This window comes from Vulpes lagopus, chromosome 2 (assembly GCF_018345385.1).
Source record: "Vulpes lagopus strain Blue_001 chromosome 2, ASM1834538v1, whole genome shotgun sequence".
In the NCBI taxonomy this organism is placed as follows: Eukaryota; Metazoa; Chordata; class Mammalia; order Carnivora; family Canidae; genus Vulpes; species Vulpes lagopus.
The window spans coordinates 129,799,014-129,820,561 of record NC_054825.1 but is presented as its reverse complement, the minus strand read 5'-3'; the positions used below and the strand labels follow the sequence as shown (position 1 = coordinate 129,820,561).

Sequence of the window (21,548 nt, the reverse complement as noted above, 5' to 3'; positions counted from 1 at the left end):
ATTGTTGATCAAAGTGCACAAACATCCAATTATAAGGTTAAGAAGTTCTAGGGATCTAATGTATAGCACAGTGATTACAGCTAATGATATTATATCGTACACTTGAATGTTGCTAAGAAAGCATATTTTAAATTTCTCACCACAAAAAAGAAATTATAATTATATGAAAAGAGAGTGTTAGCTCTCTCTGGTGGTAATCAGTTTGCAACATAGAAATGTATCAAATCAACACATTGCATACCTTAAGCTTACACAATGCTAAGAGTCAATTATATCCAAATAAAGCTGGCAGGGGTAGGGGAACCGTCAAGGAATTATGGAATGCAACACAAGATGTAGCAAACACAACCTTTTATACTCTATTTTATTTATTCTCTTCATTCATTAATCAGCAAAACTGAGTATGTATAATAATATATATACTTGTAAAAATACTGATTGAGTCAGGTATCTGACTGCACTAGCACCTTCCTTTTAATGAGAATGTTTCCTCCTTAAGCAATTAAATATCCTTAAATATCCTTTAACTTGACTGAGTTTGTAGATAGTCTCTCATAAATGATAAGCAACGAAGACTTTTTTTTTCTTTTCTACAGAACTCATCTTTGGAACTCATCTAAGCTTATTTTGATCAAAGCCAAGGCTATAAAGGATTAGAGGGGGGGAAACATTGGACTTTAGCTGAAACGTGAGTACAAGGGTCTCCTGATTATACCTCTTCAGGGGGGGAAGGATTAATTTCCTGGATGCCAAGTTTCCTCGTACAGTCAGAATTTGGAATTTCAACAAATTGAAGTAGATGTCCCCAGTGACATATTGATAACATTCATTCTAACTCGATTTGGATGGCCACAGACTCCAAAGTGTGTGTTAGTGGAAATTTTTCCTGGTAGAATCAATAAAGCTTTAACTTTAAAGTAGTGTTTCTGTTGAGATTTCAGGTCCCCTTAACAAACACTATCACCCAGACCTATTTTTTCATCCCGCAGGAAATGGGATTTAATATGTTCACAGTTCCTATAATTCCTTCCAAACTCTTAATTAGCAGTCTTCATAATTGTGCATCCCAAACTAATATCACATTGTTTTCAACCTTTATCCCTGTCAAATGGGATTAGATGGAATACCCAGAAGAGGGGAGGCTCTGCAACTGTGCCTCCCCCAAAAAGAGGTGGGGAAACTTTGCATTGCTAAAACTCATGGGCCAGTTTATTCACAATAAAATCGTGAGCTACTTGGAAGAGCTGAATTATTCATGGTTCCCCTCTCCCCTAGTCCTCAAATACAGCATTTCAAATATGTCATTTCTGACATTCTGCCAGTATGAAGAAAGATGATTCACCAGAATGAATCAGCCTAATCAGGAAAGCCTGGTCCAGACCTGAAGAAGGTACAGGGAAGTATATAACATGATTTCTACCTCCACATGTCATAATAAGCTAGAAATGTAAGCCTTAAATGGCTGGAACTGGGACATGCTCAAATGGCAAGGCTCAGAGAATAGACACAAAAATCCAGAAAAAGTAGAGGCAGTGCAAGCTGAAGTGGTATGACAAGATTTTACCAAGAGAGTGGGTGATAAGCCAGGGTTTATAGGATAAAAGGATGTAGATATATACTGGGGAGAAAGAACATGCCTAATAGGGAGATACTCAGGACCTTTTAAATGGTTTCCTTCTCTTCAGCCTTGCTCCCTGCTATCTATAATTCAAAATACAGTACACTTGTTGCAGCAGACACTGGGTGTGACTCCCCAGGATCTATTACTTCTAGCCTCTGTTGAAAGAATTTATCTCAGCACAAAGGTAGCACTTACCGAAGCCCAATTCTAGAAAATCAAACCGAAGAAGATGTTCCTTACTCTTAAAGGAAAATCAAAAAGCCAAGATTTCTGTCTTATTGGACACAGTGAGTATGGGGCGTGTTAAGGAAACTGGAGGGAATTAGCCTTAGGATGATGCCAAAAGTGTGAGTCCCTGACAAGATTGCTGAATCACTGAAGCAAACAACTTCTGTGCACTTGTGCTTATCTGAGCTATTCTATTCTATTCTGTTCTGATCTGCTCTATTCCATCCTGTTTTGTTCCATTCCATTTCAGTCCCTTCATTCCATCCTATTCTACTCCTATTTTTCTTTAAAAATAAAATCAGGTTGAAATCTACTAATTGATCTCATAATTCACACATGGGTCATGACCTACAGTTTGGAAAACACTGGACCATAGCTTTCAAATGTCCAAAACATGAAAAAGTGAATATATAACTGGAGATAGACGGTAAATCAATCCTCCTCAAAAGTATCTTTTATTGTTAAAAATAGATCCAGCAATTGCATTACTAGGTATTTATCCAAAGAATACAAAAGTCCTAATTCAAAGGGAGACATGAACCTTGATGTTTATAGCAGCATTATCTATAATAGCCAAATTATGGAAACTATCCCCATGTCTATGCGCTGATGAATGGATAAAGAGGATGTGGGGGTATACACATATATATATGTATGTATATGTACACGTATATATGTGTGTGTGTATATATATATATATACCACATCTTTATATATATTTCATATGTATAGAATAGAATATTAGCCATAAAAACAAGAATGAAATCTTGATATTTACAATGACATGAATGGAGCTGGAGAGTATAAGTCAGTCAGAGAAAGACAAATACTATATGATTTCACTCATGTGTGGAATTTAAGAAACAAAACCAAAAAAAAAAAAATGAGCAAAGGGAAAAGAGAGAGGCGAATCTAGAAACAGACCATTAACTGTAGAGATGGTTACCAGAGGGGAGGTGAATGGGGTTGGGGGGAGAGGTTTAAATAGGTGAAGGGATTACGCAGTGCACTTGTCTTGATGAGCACTGAGTACAGAATTGCTGATTCACTGTATTATGCACCTATAACTAATATTACCCTGTATGTTAACTAGCTGGAATGAGATGAAAACTTTAAAATAATCAGTAAAAACTAGATAGGGAAAAAAGTAGCTCTTATCTAGTCTCCTGTGTCAAATTAAATATTTGTATAAACATATGACACTGTATTAAGTAGTCTATATGCTACAATTTTAAAGGAAAGTTTCTTTCCTACATTTCCAAGTAAAAACAGTGCTCCAAGAAGTCAGGTACTGCTTCCACCCCCCAGGACTCTCTTCCTCTGTAGAAAGCACAGGCCAGGGGGACAAAGCCCAAGCTCCTGCACAAGATTGACTCAGCCTTCAGAACCAAACCCTTCCTCATGGCATCCCCAGGGGACTGGGAAACCAGAGAGTGGAATCTAAACCAAAGTTGTAAGTTTTAGGCATGGAAGTCATCTGTTGAAATCAGTATGTGGGTAATTCATAGGAGTTAGACCAATCAGGGGTTATGGAAATTTAGTTTGTCAGGGAAAGAGGGGTGGATGATTCAAAAAGACAAAACTATGGGGATAGGAAACAAAAGTTTTAAAAAAATAAAATAAAACAGCTGAATGATTACAGCGTGATCCAGGCTGGAGAGGTAGGGGCCTTGGCTAAGACAGAGAAAGGAAACATCACAGAGGAAGCTGTTACCAGGCATTCTGGGGCACTGCTGTATGAAACTGATTGATGAAACTAAGATAATAGACAGGGTCATATAGGAATGTACCTCTGGAGATGGGGAAGGCCCTCAAAGTCAAGACAATTAATGAGAGGAGGATCTCAGTATGTTTAGCCTGAAGAATGGGAAGAAAAATGTCTTCAACTTTTAGGTCACTGGATCTAATTAGCAGGTATTACAGATAGACTAATATTCAATATTAGGAAAATATTATTATTATAGTTCTTTACAACCAAACAAGGGACTATGGAAGGGACAGAGTCCTCAATCCCTGAAAGTGTTCAACGTTGACACTTAGCTGGCAGAGAGTCCAATGACAAGCAAGCAGAGGGCAGCAACTTCATCTGTGTCCTGCAGCTTGGTAGAGATCCCAGCATGTGGCAAATACCCAAACACCCCTGGTGAAATGAAGTATGCCCAAGGTTCTTTTTCAACTAATTATTGGATTCTACAAAGTCTTGGGAGGGGACGAGAGTGTGGGAGTTCAAAGATACACTGGGGGAGAAAAAAAAACACTGTATGCTTTTAAACAGCACATAATTAATACATGTCTGTGGAAAACACTTTCAAATGTTTCAAGGCAAAATTTCCATGGTGCACCTACAGTGGCCCGTTCCCTATCTTAGGGTATTGTCAGATGCTGTAACAAACAAGAACTAATATTTCAATGACTTGCTGCAATAAAAGTTTATTCTTACAGGTACAATGGGCCATGCAAGTGATCCTGGTAAATAAGCAACTGTCCTGTACTGGGAGATTCAGAGACCCAGGCTCCTTCCATGTTAATTTTCTACCTTCCTTTAAAGCCTCAGAGTCATTTGCAAGTCAAAGGACTTGAAGGAGCTTGAATGGCAGTTTTATGAGTCAGGCTTAGACATGGCCCACTTTTGTTCATATTCCCATTCCATGGAGCACTTTCATTCTCATCTAACTATAATGGATGCTGGAAGATCTAGTCTAGCTAGTATATAGATGGGCAGAAAATTTTGTTGTATCCATGTGTACCCTTCCTCCCACACATAGGTCACACACTATCCCTCCCATAGCTCCATCTATAGAACAACCATCTCAAAGATTTTTTTTTAATTCATGGCCCAATCAAGTGGCTAATAATATGCTAGTAAACTCTGTGAGACCAACACAGTATTGAGAAAGCTGCCAAAGTCACATTGTTTATTTTCCAATCAAGGGAGCTCATGGGTCTGTCAGTTGGTATTTGAGATTTGAGACCAATGATTACACTTAATATTTTCAATTCTTCCTTTGAACTTTGAAATGGATGATATCTCAACCAACATCTGAGATGATACATTCTGTTTTTTCAATGACTCTTATTGTCTAAAAGGTTCTTTAGTACCTAGCCAATGTTTCCCTCTACTTGGCATCAAGCCAAAATCTTTTGCTCGTGTCTGTCAGTGGGCACAGCCTGCCATGCCAATAAAAAGAACAGCAAGATCAAACAAGAAAAAGGACTAATACCTTTGCATACCTGTCTCCTGCCTTTTCTGTGTAGAGTGATTGACACATTGTTGCACCATGGTATCTGAGCTCCATCTAGGACAACATCTTCAGCCTTCTTGTGAAGTCTTCTGTACAACCTGCCACTCACCCAGCACTGCATCAACTCAGGCCTGATAAGGCACTATTTTCATTACCTTAATGATCAATTATATTTTCATTACTATTTTATCAACTTTCATTAAGATTACTCTATGTCCCTTTATTCTTTGAAGTCTTTCTTCCCTTCCATTTGATCTTCCATAACAACAATTTTTGTTAAGAGTGATGTCCATCTTTCACTGAGCTACTGAATTTTTACTTTATTTTTTTTATATTTTATTTATTTATTCATGAGAGAGAGAGACACAGGCAGAGGGAGAAGCAGGCTCCTTGCAGGGAGCCAGATGTGGGACTCTGATCCTGGGACTCCAGGATCACCACCTAAGCTGAAGGCAGGCGCTCAACCGCTGAGCCACCCGGGTGTCCCAGCTACTGAATTTTTTTTTTAAGATTTTATTTATTTATTCATAGAGACACAGAGAGAGAAGCAGAGACACAGGCATAGGGAGAAGCAGGCTCCATGCAGGGAGCCCGACGTGGGACTCGATCCAGGGTCTCCAGGATCACGCCCTGGGCTGCAGGTGGCGTCAAACCACTGCGCCACCGGGACTGCCCCCAGCTACTGAATTTTTAAATAAAAAGATTAGTTTTCTTATCTCCAAATGCCTGGTGTTGTATTTTTTTTTAATTATTCAAGTTGTCATTTCTTTGTTTCCTTCAGCCCCCCCTATTCTCAGATTTCAGCTTGTTCTCTTTCTCTGGGGTTGCCTTGTAGATTTCTTTTGCCTGTTTGTTTCTCTTCACCCTCAGGACTCAAGTCAGATTGGTGGGGAACTTTAAACTGTAGTGACCTCATGAAGTACAGATCCCCAATAGCAAAGTGACGATATACAGATCCCCAATATACAAAGTGGCTTGTGTGAAGCACCAGAAGATTTCATTCCCCTTGGGATGCTCAGCAAAGAATTGTGCCTTTGCCCAGAATCGAAGGAAGGCAGGAAACCAACACACCAAACATCTTCTCCCACCATTCCAGGGCCTGTGAGGTCCTTTTAGGATTATGTGCAAGAGAGGCATGGCATGTATTGCAGGGGTCCTAGAACTCTGAGGACTATGGAGGGACTCTCTGAGTGGGATTACCCTCATTCAGACACTAGGCTCCTAGGAGAGGTACAAAGTCCTATAACTGCACAGCCTTCTCTGGCCCCTGGAGGACTCTGAGGGTCACACTCTTCCCATCCTGCCCAATTGCAAGCCCAGGAGCTGTGTATCTGGGACAGATCATAAGGAGTTAAACAAGGAGGGTACCAGAGTGCTTGCTGACAGCTAACTTCCTAGAATCTCCTCTACCAGATGTAATTTTAAGAACATTAAAATTCTTTCTGATAAAATTTCATTATTCGCTTATCTTCTTTAAAGAGAGGCATTGGATTGCAATTCAAATCTTTTAGCAGGACTCTTAAGAACCAAGAGATAATTCTTCAGTTGGCTTGAGGATTTGAGGACAAAGGCCTTTTATTCTGAAAGCTTGATTTTGTTTCAGGAATCTATGGAGCTTTCAGCTAGTCACTGATGTTTCTGCATCTCCACATCTCTGTCTTCATGGAGCTGATTGGGGAATGTTAATTGCTTGGCCAGGGCCAGTCAGGAAAAAGTAGTTACAAGAATTCCAGTCATCATTGTGTATGGGAATCTCATAGGGATCAATAATAATAATGCTCTCTCACATTTATTGTGCATTACTATATGCCAGACATTCTTCTAAGAAAGTATTTTCTGCAAGTAATACCTTCAAATTATCACAACTATACCAAATCCACCTTGCTGATGCAATAGCAAAGGAATAGCAAGGAATTGTGACTCAATGTTCAAAGAGGGTAGCAGGAGTCAGTGCAACCCCAGAGCCCTTGCTCTTAATGGACCTACCATCCTACCTCCTTTCTCTGATGAAGCAGAGGATCCCAGACTTTAGGATCACAAAGACCCAGTAAAATGTTGAAACTGGCATATTTTGGTAGTGAATACAAGGTTGTCAAAATTTTTGTTTTCAAATACTTTCACCGAAAAACATCTACAATCCATTCTTGCACTCTGTTAATTCCAAGAAAGTTGGAAGTAATGACCTCATAATTTTAAAAGTAAGTAAATATAAACTCTATGAAAATCTCATCAAAATATGAAAATTTGGGCAGCCCTGATGGCTCAGCAGTTTAGCGCCGCCTTCAGCCCAGTGTGTGATCCTGGAGACCCGGGATGGAGTCCCACATTGGGCTCCCTACATGGAGCCTGCTTCTCCCTCTCCCTGTGTCTCTGCCTCTCTCTCTCTCTCTCTGTGTCTCTCATGAATAAATAAATAAGAACTTTTTTAAAATTTTTAAAAAATATATGAAAATTCTACCACCAACTTTCTACCCAAAGGCCCACCTTCTTTGTGATAGCATCCCATCACAGAGAAGCTTTTTTTGTTTTTGGAAACCACTTGTTGCAAGGCATGGGCAGTAGAGAGATTTGCCTCCAGAAAAAATTAAAGAGGAATCAAAGCTAGACCCAGCACTCGTGTCTCTTCTAGTTTCAAAGGTTATACCTATTAGGTGTCATCTACTTCCTTCACATCTGAACAAGATAACAAGAAGCAGCTACAGGGCTGTAATGGTGACAAATGATACCAGGGAAAAGTAAACCACAAAAAGCCTGATCATTCAGTTTTTCAGTAAAATGGTTTGTGCTTAACCTCTGGAGCCAGGCTACTGAGTCTGATTTCTAGTTCCACATTTTACTAGTTTAATAACCTTGGGCAATTGTTCCAGCATCTCCAAGCCTCAATTTGCTCAGCAAAATGGGGATAATAACACCTCAAAGAGTTGTGAGGATTTAACAAGATAATACATGTAAATGCCTAAGTAAGTGAGCTCATTAAATGCCAGATTTTATCGCTATCAAGCAATTACCAATGTTCCAGGTATGTGCTAAGTGTTGAGAATAAATAAGATGTTACCAAAGGTGGTCACATCCATCCCCACCCCCCACCCCCACCCAACCCATTCCTCCATGTTCTTCTGGACCATGGCTTTGCCATTCATGTCATCAAAAGGCAGATTTTATTTCTCCACTCCTTGAATTTGAACATCCCTGTGTCTTGCTTTGGCTGAAGTGTGGCTATGTGTGATTTCTGGGCTAGATCTTCAGAAATACTGCATCTTCCATGTTCATCCCCTAAAAGCCAGCTGCCATATAACAAGGCTCCAGCTAGACTATTAAATGGTGACACATCACTGGAGAAAGAGGGGCAGCTCAGACAGGAACTGAGACACCCTAGCAGACAGCCAGGACCAAGGCCCAGACATGTGAGGGAGGCCACAGCAGTTCCTAGAGCCCCAGCAAAGCCACGGCAGGCAGCACCGTGTGGAGCAGTGGCAAGCTGCACCCCCTGGCCCTACCCAAATTCCTGACTCTCAGAATTGTAGGTAATTAAGTAGTTGTAGTTTTAAGGCAGTAAGTTCTGAGGTGGTTGGTGATGTAGGAATAGATAAATGAAGCAATTCTTAATGGAAGCCAGCAGAGACCCATCAGCCACTCCGAAGTCATGTGAAAAATACCATGATAGAGATGCTAGGTCTATACAGCGTACTATTGGCACACAGAGAGGCAATGATTCATCTACTGGGTCCACAGAGGCGAGAAACAGAAGCCCTGGCAAGCAAGAGGTAGACCATCAGGGCTGCCTGACTAGGCACAGCCATGTGGAAAATCAAAGAACCATTCCTGCCCTCCAAGAAGGGCATTCCATGTCCCGAGCAGGAGCTGGCAGGTCTGTACAACTCAGAAGAAACGTGTGTCCCTGTACTATCCAGGTGGACCATTGTGCTGGAAAAGACAGATACAGATTTCACTTATTTAAGTCACAAACAGCCTGACACTGTCATTTCATACATATGTACTTTGTCTTCCCAGCAAAAGACTGTAAATTCCTCGAGAGCAGGTGTTCTCTGTACTTTGTTGTATTTCTACCCCAGGGCCCACTCTGCCTACTTCTTTCCTTAGCTTGGTGCTTTGCCTTGGTAAATGCTCAGCAAATATACAGAGATTGATGGATTGACAGTATCTCATTTTTGTGGGGCACCTGAGTGTCTCAGTGGGTTAAGCACTTGACTTTGGCTCAGATCCTATTCTCAGGGTCCAGGGATCAAGCCCCAAGTCCAGCTTGCACTCAGTGGCTATTTTACTTGTCCTTTTCCATCTCCGTTTTGCCCCTTCCTCTGTTTTTGCTCTCTCTCTGTCTCTCTCTCGAATAAATAAATAATTTTTTTTTTAATTTACCAGCCCCTAGAGCCTTCCTGCACCGCCATGCTGAAGCCAGTCTGAAGACCTTACCACTAAAGCCTGTAAGAATTATCCAAGCCTCTCAAAGCCCAGCTTAGTGCCTGCCACAGTGTGTGTGTTGTGTGAATGAATGAATGAATGAATGAAAAAATGAATGAATGAATTCCAATGGCAACATATGGCCTCAGTTGCCTGGCATTTATTCACTTTTAATGTATCTAGGTATTTATGTCACAGCCAAATAGTCAAACTCATGTCAGGAAAGAGGTACAAACATCTATATTCTATATATATTCTGTATAATTTTTTATAACAATAATTAACAAAAATCAAATGATTTCCATATGACAGGCAATGCTCTAGGTATCGACATATGTTTATTTCATTTCACACGCAGGGGATTTCTTTAACGTTTTTTTTTAAGATTTTATTTATTTATTCATGAGAGACAAACAGAGAGAGGCAGAGACACAGGCAGAGGGAGAAGCAGGCTCCATGCAGGGAGCCCAATGTGGGACTCAATCCCGGGACCCCGGGATCATATCCTGAGCCAAAGGCAGATGCTCAATCACTGAGCCACCCAGGTGACCCTTAATGATGCTCTTATTATGCTGACCTATAGATGAGGAAATCTGAGGCACAGAAAGATTCAATAACCTATCCAAAATCACACAGCTAGTGAGTAGCTGAGCCTGGCAACAGCACTCCAGAGAGACTTTCTTTTACACAGCACAGTAATGCTTTTCACAATGACATTTAATTAAAAATAAATAAACAAAGAAACCAACAAGAATACAAAAAACAGCAGAAGGCTCAAGTGACAAGATATGGCCACTTTTCCCCATGAAGGTTTTGGCCCAGTTCCAGCTAGGTTTCTGTTAAAGAACTGTTGTTTATCTTCGCAACCTTCAAGAACAAAAACCAAGCCCAGAGGGAGCTTGTGAATGGGAAGAAGTCCAGATAAGACAACAGCCGTCAAGTATCCAGCATAGTAGGCAAGGGTTATGATTATGGTTAAAACTGTCTGAGGATTGCAATGATCAATCAGGGCCTCCTTCCACAGAAAATGCCCTTCCTCTTAAAAGGGGCCTGCAGGCTAGGCCATGCACTTTTGGCAAGATCCAGCACTGTTCTCAAGCACATGGGATATTGTAGGTCATGCCCATCCATAACAAGAACTCCAAATTCCTTCCCAAATGTAAAATGGTATAGGTTACTTTGGAATTATGCAAGTCTAACAATTCCAGGAAAATCTATTCTAGACAGCACATAGCAACTCCTCAGCCTGCTTCCAAATGATGACCATGTGCATGGGACAGAAGTCTTCAAAACAGTTAAACCGAGTCAAGTCTTGATGGGCACTGGGTGCTATATCAACACTATAGCTGTGAGAACTACAAACACAACTCGCCTCCAAACCAGAACTCTCTTACACATTTTGTTTTTAATAAAAGAGAAAGAACCAGAGTTATTATACTGTGTTCAGTGTAAATTTTCTTTTAATGTTCTGGCACACATGAACATCTCTCCACCTCTTGTAGTATAACTGCACAGAAATAGCAAGGAGGAGAAATTGCCATTACAAAGCAGGAAGTCTGTATATCGGCAAATGTCAAAAAACTCTGATATGTTCCTCAAAGTCTTGGCTTGATTGCTCAGGGAGCCCACTTACCATTTTGTTTCAGTGAAAGCAAAATTTAAAAACAAGTATCTTTGCTGGGATTTCCAGTCTCCACCTGAGGGCAAAGGAAGCTCTAGACCCACAGGAAGGAAGACACAGACAGAGGCCCTGTAAGGTTTAAGTAAAACCCGTTTTCCACTTCTCCCACCCTCCCTGTATCAAGTCCATTCTGCTTGGTGTCCACCTGGCTTTGATCCAATTGGAATTCAGTGCTAAGAGCTTAAAATACAATGACAACCTTTTGTGTTCAGCTTTCTTATGTAACAAAGAGAGACCATAAAGCCCCATTGGAAGCTTTCTGATTCAGTTCAGTGTAAACAGTTTTTCCTGGTAGGTAATGTTAATAAATCTGTGACTTCTGTCCCTCACCCCAGCACCCGTCTGGTACCTCTACCCTCTCCAGAACTGAGCCTCAATTCTGAAAAGTGGACTGGTCTTCAGGAAGGCCCTGGATCCATCAACTATAATCTGTGTGACTATGCGCAGGTTGATTAATCTCTTGTTGCCTTTATTCCCTCTTCTGTAAAATAAGGATAATTAATAGTAACAAGTCATAGTGTTATTGTAGGGAAGTAAATGGGATAATGGGTGCAAAGAAAACTAATATAGATATAACTAGGAAACTCCAGTGTTGGGCAGCCCCGGTGGCTCAGCGGTTTGGCGCTGCCTTCCCCTTGGGGTGTGATCCTGGGGACCCGGGATCAAGTCCCATATCGGGCTCCCTGCATGGAGCCTGCTTCTCCCTCTGCCTGTGTCTCTGCCTCTTTCTCTCTGTGTCTATGAATAAATAAATAAAATCTTAAAAAAAAAAAAAGGAAACTCCGGTGTTAACCATGAGTAGTATTCTTTTTACTAATCACCTTTACCTCACCATTCAAATCAGACAGGATCTGTTAACCAATACTGTCACCAGTGCAGACATTCATGGACACTTACTGTGTAAACCAGTGATGTATTTTCATGTGTGACATTACATCTTTAATTGTAACATGAAAGGTTATTTTTCCAGATTGCATTCATTGAACACACATCTATTGAGAAGATGCAGTGTGCTGGGTACCATAATGTATTATTTCCAGTACATGGGTGGGCAGAGGTGCTCAGGAAATGTTGGAGAGATGAATGAGTAAATGAATAAATTACCCTCCCACAGATGCCCCTCTTGGATGCAGTTGCAAAGGTGGATAAGAGAGGTTTGTTCATCCCTTCATCCCTGCTCCTTCCAGACCTGGGTGCTCCCCATTCCTACCCAGAGTTACAGAGCCTCCTTAGCTTCAAGCTTTCTCCTGTTTCCTTGTCTGGCTTCCAACCAAGAGGTTCTGACAAAGTAGTCATTTCAACACATCCTTTGTATTACATAGTCAGGGATTATAAAGAATGCTCAAAAAGAAGGCATCTCACATGCATATGGAAAGTACCTTCGTGCTTCAGGGTCTAGGTCTTATTCTTATTTCACCCTGTATAACAGGGCCATCTCCAAAACTTTAAGTATCAGGTGAAAAAGGAATACTTTGTACAGAGTTGGCCTGGACAATGGTCAGGACATGGCATTTGTGCTTTTGTGCTTTGATAGGCTCTGGGAATAATCAAACTGTACTTCCGTTTTTATGCCCCTGGAATGGACAACAAATGATTTTTGCCGGCCTGCCAATATTCATTTTCCCTTGTTTTGGTGATTTGAGTCATACTCCATCCTCTGTGACTTGGGAGGAGCCCTCCCCTTGCCCCCAGCCTCCAAAGTGGAGCAAATGTCACAAGCCTGGACCCTCAGTACATCCAACCCACAGAGCCACATGGTTGGGTCAGGGAGGCACCTGACTCAAGTTGGTCTGATCAGAATGAATCCCAGGACTGGAGTAGGTGATTCCAGAAGGAAACATTATCTTCTTTCACATTTAATATGGACTGAGAGAGTACGATCTTGGAGCTTTGGAGGCACAAGATGGCACCCGGAAATGAAGCAAATACAGAAACAGACAGAACTGAGCCACAGGAAAAGACTGTCTTGATTTTATTTAAGTCCCAGAATCAACTCATGTTTGAAGCCAGACTTGCTCTGGATTTTTCAAATCTGTGAGTAAATAAAATCCCTAGTCCCTGTTCAAGCTTGTCAAGGATGGGTTTTTATTTACAACCCTAAGAGCCCTGTGTTATTCACAGATCTTGTTACAGTGACTACAATTTTACATTACTTATTTCTTTGCATTAATGTAGGAAATAAAGCTGTAAAATTGCAAATGTGCTATCAGCCATGAACCCAAGACTTCTTCGATAACTATCATTTTCTTTTTTTTTAAGATTTATTTATTTATTTATTTGACACAGAGAGAGATTGAGAGAGAGAGTGCACAAGTAGGCAGAGTGGCAGGCAGAGGGAGAGGGAGAAGCACACTCCCTGCTGAGCAGAGAGCCTGACGTGGGGCTCAATCCCAGGACCCTGAGATCATGGCCTGAGTCAAAGGCAGATGCTTAACTGATGGAGCCACCCAGACACTCCCACAACCATCATTTTCACTTGGTTGCTAATACTAGCAATTAGGCTATAAACACCCCAAGGATAGACCTCAAGACCACACTGAACAAAAGCAGAGAAGTTCGCCATTAACTCTCTTAGTCTATAGCACTCCTTTTATGTGATTTGTCTTGGAGTTCTTTTTTTTTTTTAATTTTTTTTTTTATAATTTTTTTTATTTATGATAGTCACACAGAAAGAGAGAGAGAGGCAGAGACACAGGCAGAGGGAGAAGCAGGCTCCATGCACCGGGAGCCCAACGTGGGATTCGATCCCGGGTCTCCAGGATCGCACCCTGGGCCAAAGGCAGGCGCCAAACCGCTGCGCCACCCAGGGATCCCTGTCTTGGAGTTCTGTGGAGAACCCAGATACTGGAAGATAGCGAAAGCTTCTTAATGTGTGGAGCTTACAACGAGCCATTTTTCTTTTGTTTGGCAAGTCTTTTGTTTCCAACAACTTTCAGAGACATCATGGACCATAGAAGGTGAACCAGAATTCTGTTCTTTGGATTCAGTTACCTCTGCTGGCTTGTCCGTGAACCAGCAATATCTGTATCCAAAGTTGTCCAATCAGGTGGCACTTTATGAACTCATAAACCTGAGATTCTTTGATTCACTCAATCAATGCTATTTATGGAGCACCTACTGTGTTCCAGATGCTGTACAAGTTACTGAGCACTGGAGATTCAGAGATGAATGAACACATTTCCTTCAGCCAAAGAACTTAGAGTCCCTGAATCATGCAGACAATCCCTCCCCCAGCCCATAACTGTAACAGGCATGACTGATACCGTTACAGAGATGACTAAAGAGGTGGAGGCAGGAACTCAGGGTGAAGTGGTTTTTGAACAGGCATGAGCCAAGCAAATGGGGTGGAAGTGGCATGCAGAAAGGGGGAATAATATTGACAAAGGAAGGGGCGGTAGGAGAAACTCTGGGACATTCAGTGACCTGGATTTGGTACACTGAGCTTGAGTGCAAGACTGAGAGACAATACAAGAAGAAGCAAACACACCATCACAAAGGGCTCCTTCTGCCAAGTCGAGGACAGCATTTGACTGAGGATGCCTTCAGGGGCTCCCTATCTGCCACAGAATAAAATCTAGAACTCTGGAGCCCTTGAATCAGGACCAGTACATGGTTTTGCTTTTTCACATTCAAGTAGCAAAGAGAACAAAATATATGATGGGTGCAGAGTCTGAAGACACCCCCTGGCGTGGCATTTTTGTTCAAATCAGCTGCATCTCTACTTCCCTGGTAACCCTGGGCCCAGGGGACGAGAGGAGCCACAGATATCCCTGTGGGAGTCCTATGCTCACCCCCCAACAAGCCATACTCAGCTTAGAATCATTTTTCATTTGGTATGAAGTCATTTTTAAAGTGTCTGCTTTTCATTAAAACGGTAACATGATAGTCCCCGCGGGGGATGCACATGAGGCCGAAGTGAGACGGCCTCTCCTTCAGACTGGGGCATTTTCTTTTATGGCTTCTCTCCCTGAGCTTTGGTGGAGCTGAGTCTTTTGTTCAGAAAACTAAGCCCAAATCTCAGGCCCTGCGGTATTTGTTGCTGTTGTTGCTTTGTTTGTGTACTTGTGTTTGTTTTGATAGGCATCTTTTCATAAAATGGGCCAGCTCCAAAAACATTGGCTCTTTTCCCACATGAGTATCTGTCATGGGTCAAATGTGTCCCAGGTGTGGCTCCTTCAACATTCAGTTTACACATGCTTCTCATTACACGATCCCCAAGGGCTGTGAAAACATTTTCTTGAGCCTCCCCCAAATATCCACAACTAAGAATTGGTAAACACCAATTGGAAAAGCACTATTTATTTAAAGTGTACCATGGGCTGTCCCCCAGCCCGATGGCTCCTCAGGCTCTGTGCTGCCTCACTGCCCTCCTGTCCGCACACCCACATCCCCTCTTACCCCATCCCGTTCCTTGGCTCTCTCAACATTCCCACAGCCCCAGAAGCACCATAAGCACTAGAGAGACCTGAACAGGCAGGAGGAGCTCTCAGACTTTCTGATGCCCACGTCACAATTCTACTTTCTAGCTCATGCTTCAATTTATGCAACTGGGATGTGCTTATTTAGCCTTTAAAAAATAGAATTGCTTGATAAACCTTTAGCTCAAAGCAGTCCATAGAAAGGAAGTGACAGGATCACTAAGGGAAAAGTAGCTTTGTAGCAAAAGCAGTAGGCCAAGAAGCAGGAAGAGCATTTGTGAAGGCACACTTCGATATGACTTTGGGAAAGTTACTTTTCCTCTCTGTGACTCAGTTTCCCTTTTGTACATTGTGGGGTTGGGCCAGAGGGTCCCTAAGCTTCTAAAATACAATGATTGTGAAACCGTATGTTGAAATATTATGTATCTATTATACTGAATATGGGTCACTTAAAAAGTAAAATTATAAGGGTTCCTGGATGGTTCAGTCAGTTAAGCACCCAACCCTTGATTTTGGCCCAGGGTATGATCTCAGGATCATAAAATTGAGCCTTGTGTGGGGCTCCTTACTCAACACAGAGTCTGCTTGAGATTCTTTCCCTAGGCCCCTCCCCTGGTTCATGTGCACGCACATTTGTTCATGCCCTCTCTCTCAAATAAATAAAATATTTTAATAAAGCAAAATTGTGAATTTTATTTGACTAATTGGGTACTCTCTTTTGTGAAGCAGATAATGAGAGACCAAAATCTCACATTTGTCATCAATAAAAATAATTACCTTGAGAGCAGGAATAAAGGGAGAAAGCTTTAATCATGTATAATATGTGGAATATAAATTGAGTTTTTTGTGTGTTTTGTAAGGAAATGAATATGAAAAGTATTTTTATAAAAGGAAGACTGGACTCCAGAGGTTTGAAACCATTTTCAGCAGCAAACAGCAGCAGATACAAAGATGAAGAGAACAAAGTCACCCTTGGTCATCAGAGGCCTGGCTGAGCTTCACTGTGCCCCCTAAACCATCTTCTGATCATTTCAAGAGAGCCTCCTGGTAGAGCTACTGCTCTTGGGGACTCTGGGTCTGACCTGGGCAGGAGAGACACTAGTGATAGAAGAAACCTTCAGCCTCCTTTCCTGGTCAAGCTTCTCTGCAGAACAAAGAAAAAAAGAGCTGAATATGGACACCCAGTTACAGGGACTTATATCTGACTTTCATTTGGGTCCTCACAGAAGACTGACTTTGCAGGTGATGCCAGAGAAGGTGACACAGAGATAAAAGAAGTCAGCTATTAGTTGGTAGCAATAAGATTCTAGATAAGCAACTCCCTGGACCAGGATGTCACTTGGGGTCTGAAGGGGTGGGGGTAGGATCTAGGCTTCCAAGAATTTAACCTTGGTATCAGGGTACTGGTCCCAATAAGAAACTGGATTGCCAACTTGAAGACACTCTCTATTTTCCACTGGCAGAGGGAACAGAGCCTGCTGAATGGAAGCTTCCCAGGGCAGGATGGGCTCCAGAATCCAATGGTGATATCAGACTCTAAAGCCAAGAGGGACCGAAGAAGGGAAAATCCTCCTTGCCCATCCCTGTTTCCCCAACCTGCTGTACTCATCTTCCATCTGACTTGGACATTTGACTTGCTGACCTGTTTTGCTGTCCTGCTCTTGTCAGGGAGACTGGGCTCCCATTTAGTGGCCTGAGCTTTAATCTCCACCTTTCCCTGGCTCATCGCATGTTACAGAGCCATGACAAAGCCACCATATCCATGTTGACCCTTGGGATACAGCACTGCCTCCCTCCCCCAGCCAACACCGTAACAAAAAAACATAAGATCTAAATAGGATAGAAATCTGCAGACAAAATCCCAATGCTGGATGTACTTTTTGCTTTTAGCCATTTTTTGGACATATCCAAAATCACCAAAAGAGATGTAAACCTACCTTATAAACAGTTTCCGTTAGGTATTCCCATATAAGTGCAGTGACAAGCCATCTCACACTTCTAGGAAGCTCTTGACCATTAGTCTGTTCCAAAGCGATTATTCAATACACAACCACAAACCTGCAAATTAAGAGTTCTGAGTCCTTAGATCCATGACTCCAAGTTCTAACACATCCTGGACCCCTGGATTGTCACACCAGCTTTTCCTATTTTAGGGTTCACATCTTTTAGAGAATCCATATCTGTCTGCTTTAGTCATCTCAGGTGGGGAAGCATTAAAGGTCCAGAATTTTCCATGCCACATCCACATTCTGAGACTTCAAATTCACTGGAAAAAATAAAAAGATACCAACATAGAGTTTAAAAAAAAAACTGTGGTTAAATATTCCCACCAAACAAATCGATATTTTTCAAAGGAAAAAGTATGATTCAACGTAATTGGGTTACTCACATAGAAGATATGTTAGAAATATTAGCTTGTAGAGAGCAAGGTCTAGTCATGGGATTCAAAGTTACAAGTTACTCTTGTTCGATCTTTTAGACTATACATAATTTCATTTGGATATGAACTCAAAGGTTCAAACTGGAGGCCCTTAGTGGAAAGGGGTTCCTGGCTGGCATGACCTCAGTGTACCCCACCTGAAGGCGTGCTCTGTATCCATGGAGCTCACCCCTTCAAAACCAAACCCCACCTCGGCTTGTCAAACAACCCCTGCCTTGCACCCTGTGAGGTTAAAAGTGCTTGGACAAAATCCAATCCCAATGATTCACACCAGTAGAATTACCTAGTGGGAGCAACAAAGTGAAACGTATTCGATTTGATTTCTGATACATTCCTGCCCCTCTCGTACTGACCATGACTAGATTTCTGACTTACTTTTTACAAAAGGGTAGAGGTCTTTCACGGGGATGGAATGATGGATAAGGAGGAAGGGGATAAGAAAAGTCCAGGTGATGAGTGTCATTGTAGCTTCTGGACAACCAGGAGAGAGAAGCTGTCCCACCCTTCTCCAATCTTTCCAGGCCACAGGCTGGAAGCATCGGAGAGATAAGGCTGCCCAAATGTCACTGAAGAAGTTAAACTCAAAGCAGTGCCAAACTCTGCCGCACACCCTGCCCAGCCTCCAGCTAGCAGCACTTGAGCATAGAATGGATGATGCTTGAGCTTCCCAGCATGGAGTCCTACATCAATGAAATCTCTCCCTTTATAAATCTTTATAATTAAGGCCCCTTCCTTCTGCCTTCCCAAGATGGGAAGGAAAAAAAACCAACAACCTTCATACTCATTCTCCCAGGCCTCTCAGTGGCTAGGACATGGCCTTATGGCTTAAATGTGGTCAATAAGTGGCACCCACCTAGCACTGTGAATCTTGAGAGAATGACAAGCAGGCTAAGGTCCAATTTTAAGTTACCCCCAGTGGCTTCAGGGAAGTGGGCAGTGGTCAGGACCTGGAGTGCAGGAGACCCCAGGGGGCAAGATGCACAGAGGCCATGGCTGTGGTGGGACTGTGGTGCTTCTTCCTCTTTCCCTCGGGAGCCTGGCTTTCCAGCCTTCCTGTCAACTGTGTGATTACCCAATACCCTTCACATAAATCTTTCTCCTGCTTAATTTAAAAGGAGTCCACTTTTGTACAAATAAAACATAAATCACATTGAAATAGGTTGATTTTCCATCCCTCTTTAGTGAACTCAAGAGTGGCCACATGTCTTGTTCGAGTGTAGGAAATGTGAGCAGAAATGACCATGTGTCACTTCTGGGAAGAAGTTTTTTTTTTTTTTAAGATTTTATTTATTTATTCATGACAGACACAGAGAGAGAGAGAGAGAGAGAGAGAGAGGCAGAGACACAGGCAGAGGGAGAAGCACGCTCCATGCAGGGAGCCCGACGTGGGACTCAATCCCGGGTCTCCAGGATCACACCCTGGGCTGAAGGTGGCACCAAACCGCTGGGCCACCAGGGCTGCCCTGGGAAGAAGTTTTAAGAACCAGCCTGTAGTTCGCTCTCTTTTTCTCTTGTCAATGTTTCACACTGGGGTCAGCCAACTTGTTCTGTAAAGGGCCAGAAAGTCAAATTTTGGGGCACTGTGGCCTGTACTCTACCTCTACTGCAAATACTCATTTCTGTTAGTATAATGCAAACACAGTTATAAATAATATCCATGTTTCATATCTATGAATAATAAACAGATCTGTGAATAAACATATCTATGTTTCAATGAAATATATTTATATTCACAGAAGCAGATGGCAGACTGGATTCGGCCTACCACCTAGAGTTTTCCAACCCTGGGTGAGAGGCAGCTTTGCCAGCCTCAGCCTTTGAGAGAGGAGGTGGGGAGCAAAAACACAGCAACTCACAACACGCACATAACATGAGTGAGAAATACAACTCTGGTTTTGTAAGCCACTTAACTTTGGGGGTCACTTGTCACTGCAACATAACTCACCCTACCCCGACTGCTATAGGAGTATACACAAGTAACCTCCATGCAAGGAAACAAAAGCTAATTTTTTTTTAAATTTATTTATTCATTTATTTATGATAGTCACACAGAGAGAGAGAGAGAGAGAGAGAGAGGCAGAGACACAGGCAGAGGGAGAAGCAGGCTCCATGCACCAGGAGCCTGACGTGGGATTCGATCCCGGGTCTCCAGGATCGCGCCCTGGGCCAAAGGCAGGCGCTAAACCGCTGCGCCACCCAGGGATCCCCAAAAGCTAATTTTTATAAGATTTGAAGAAGTTAGAGCTACAGAGTGAGGCAAAAACTTATTCCACCTCATAGTCAAAGAGCCTTTACTTTACTTTGATTGGACTTGAAATCCACTACAGGTGCCTCTAACCTATTACCTTTATCATCACAGACAACAGTGTAGTTCTGTCTCATGAATGGACCACAGAACTAGAAGCCCATAGAACTGGTTTCTAGTCTTCCATGCGCCTCAGATTAGTGTTCGACTGAACCACTCCCATCCCCCTCTGGGTCTCTGTCTTGGTGAAAAACAAAGGACTGACCCAGAGGCGTCTTCCTCAAACTCCAGAGTTCAAAGCCCCCCCCCCCACCTCCACCCCCCCCACCCCCCCCCCCCCCCCCAGAACAGTGTTTGCTGGATGACTGACAACAGAAGGTGCAAACATGACCCAGGTAACTACAAGCTGCTTTTGAAATAGACCCTGTAGGCTGGCACATGCGTGCTAAACACCTGGAAATCAGGAGTGGTTTTCCAGACACACAGGAAACAGCAGCATGGAGCCAGCAGAACAAAGCACGAGGATGGAATGTGAGGTCTGTGCCCATGCTTCTCTGCATCCCTACTGAGAACTTAACACTCTGCAGTTTACTCACTCTTGGCCTTGGGGATAAATTCCTTCATGCTCCTTGGTTGTTTCCAAAGTATGTTCTCATCTCAGATTCAGCAGAAGTAGAAGAGAATCAAGATTGAAAGCAGAAAACTCGGGCCCCTCATTTCATTTTTCCCTTTCATGCCCACACCTGGGGTGAGGACCTTCTCAGGGCCAACAGCACGGGCTGTACCTGGCCCGGCCCAGCATCTGGTGCCGGGAGGGTCAGAGCCTGTGAAACTGCGGCTTAATCCCCACGCCAGAGGCTTAATCCCTGAACTCTGAATCAGTCCTTGGCAGAGAGAAGGCTCTTGGCCCACTTGGAAATTTCCATCCTCTAAACCACCCTAGGCCAGTTGCCAGCTCAGCTAACTCTGGGGACGCAGGCCGAGGGCTTCTGTCTGGCCCTGCCCGGGTCTGGGGGACCTTCAGACAGGGGAAGGTGGCATCAAAGCCCTCTCCTGCTCTAAAGCTCCCTGCTGGTAGCCGGCCTTACCACCTGAGATCACCCCCCTGCTCATTCCTTTATCTGTGGTAGAGGGCAGCACTCTACAGCTTAGAGAGCAGATCAAGTTCATTATTAGTTTTTGCAAATAAAGTTTTATTAGAACACAACCATGTGCGTTCATTCCTATATTATCTGCGGCGGCTTTCCTGCTACA

The 21,548-nt window shown here is 42.7% G+C and overlaps 1 long non-coding RNA gene across 3 annotated transcripts in view; it reads right to left on the bottom strand.

The window, feature by feature from the left end:
• Positions 1 to 21,138, bottom strand: part of LOC121475902 — a 49,879-nt gene extending 28,741 nt beyond the window's left edge. For all 3 annotated transcript variants that reach the window (XR_005983850.1, XR_005983849.1, XR_005983847.1), the window contains exons 1-2: positions 20,891 to 21,138; positions 17,547 to 17,875 (exon numbers count right to left, since the gene is read on the bottom strand). This is a non-coding gene — a long non-coding RNA (uncharacterized LOC121475902). The remainder of the gene's footprint in view (positions 1 to 17,546; positions 17,876 to 20,890) is intronic.
• Positions 21,139 to 21,548: the final 410 nt, after the last annotated feature.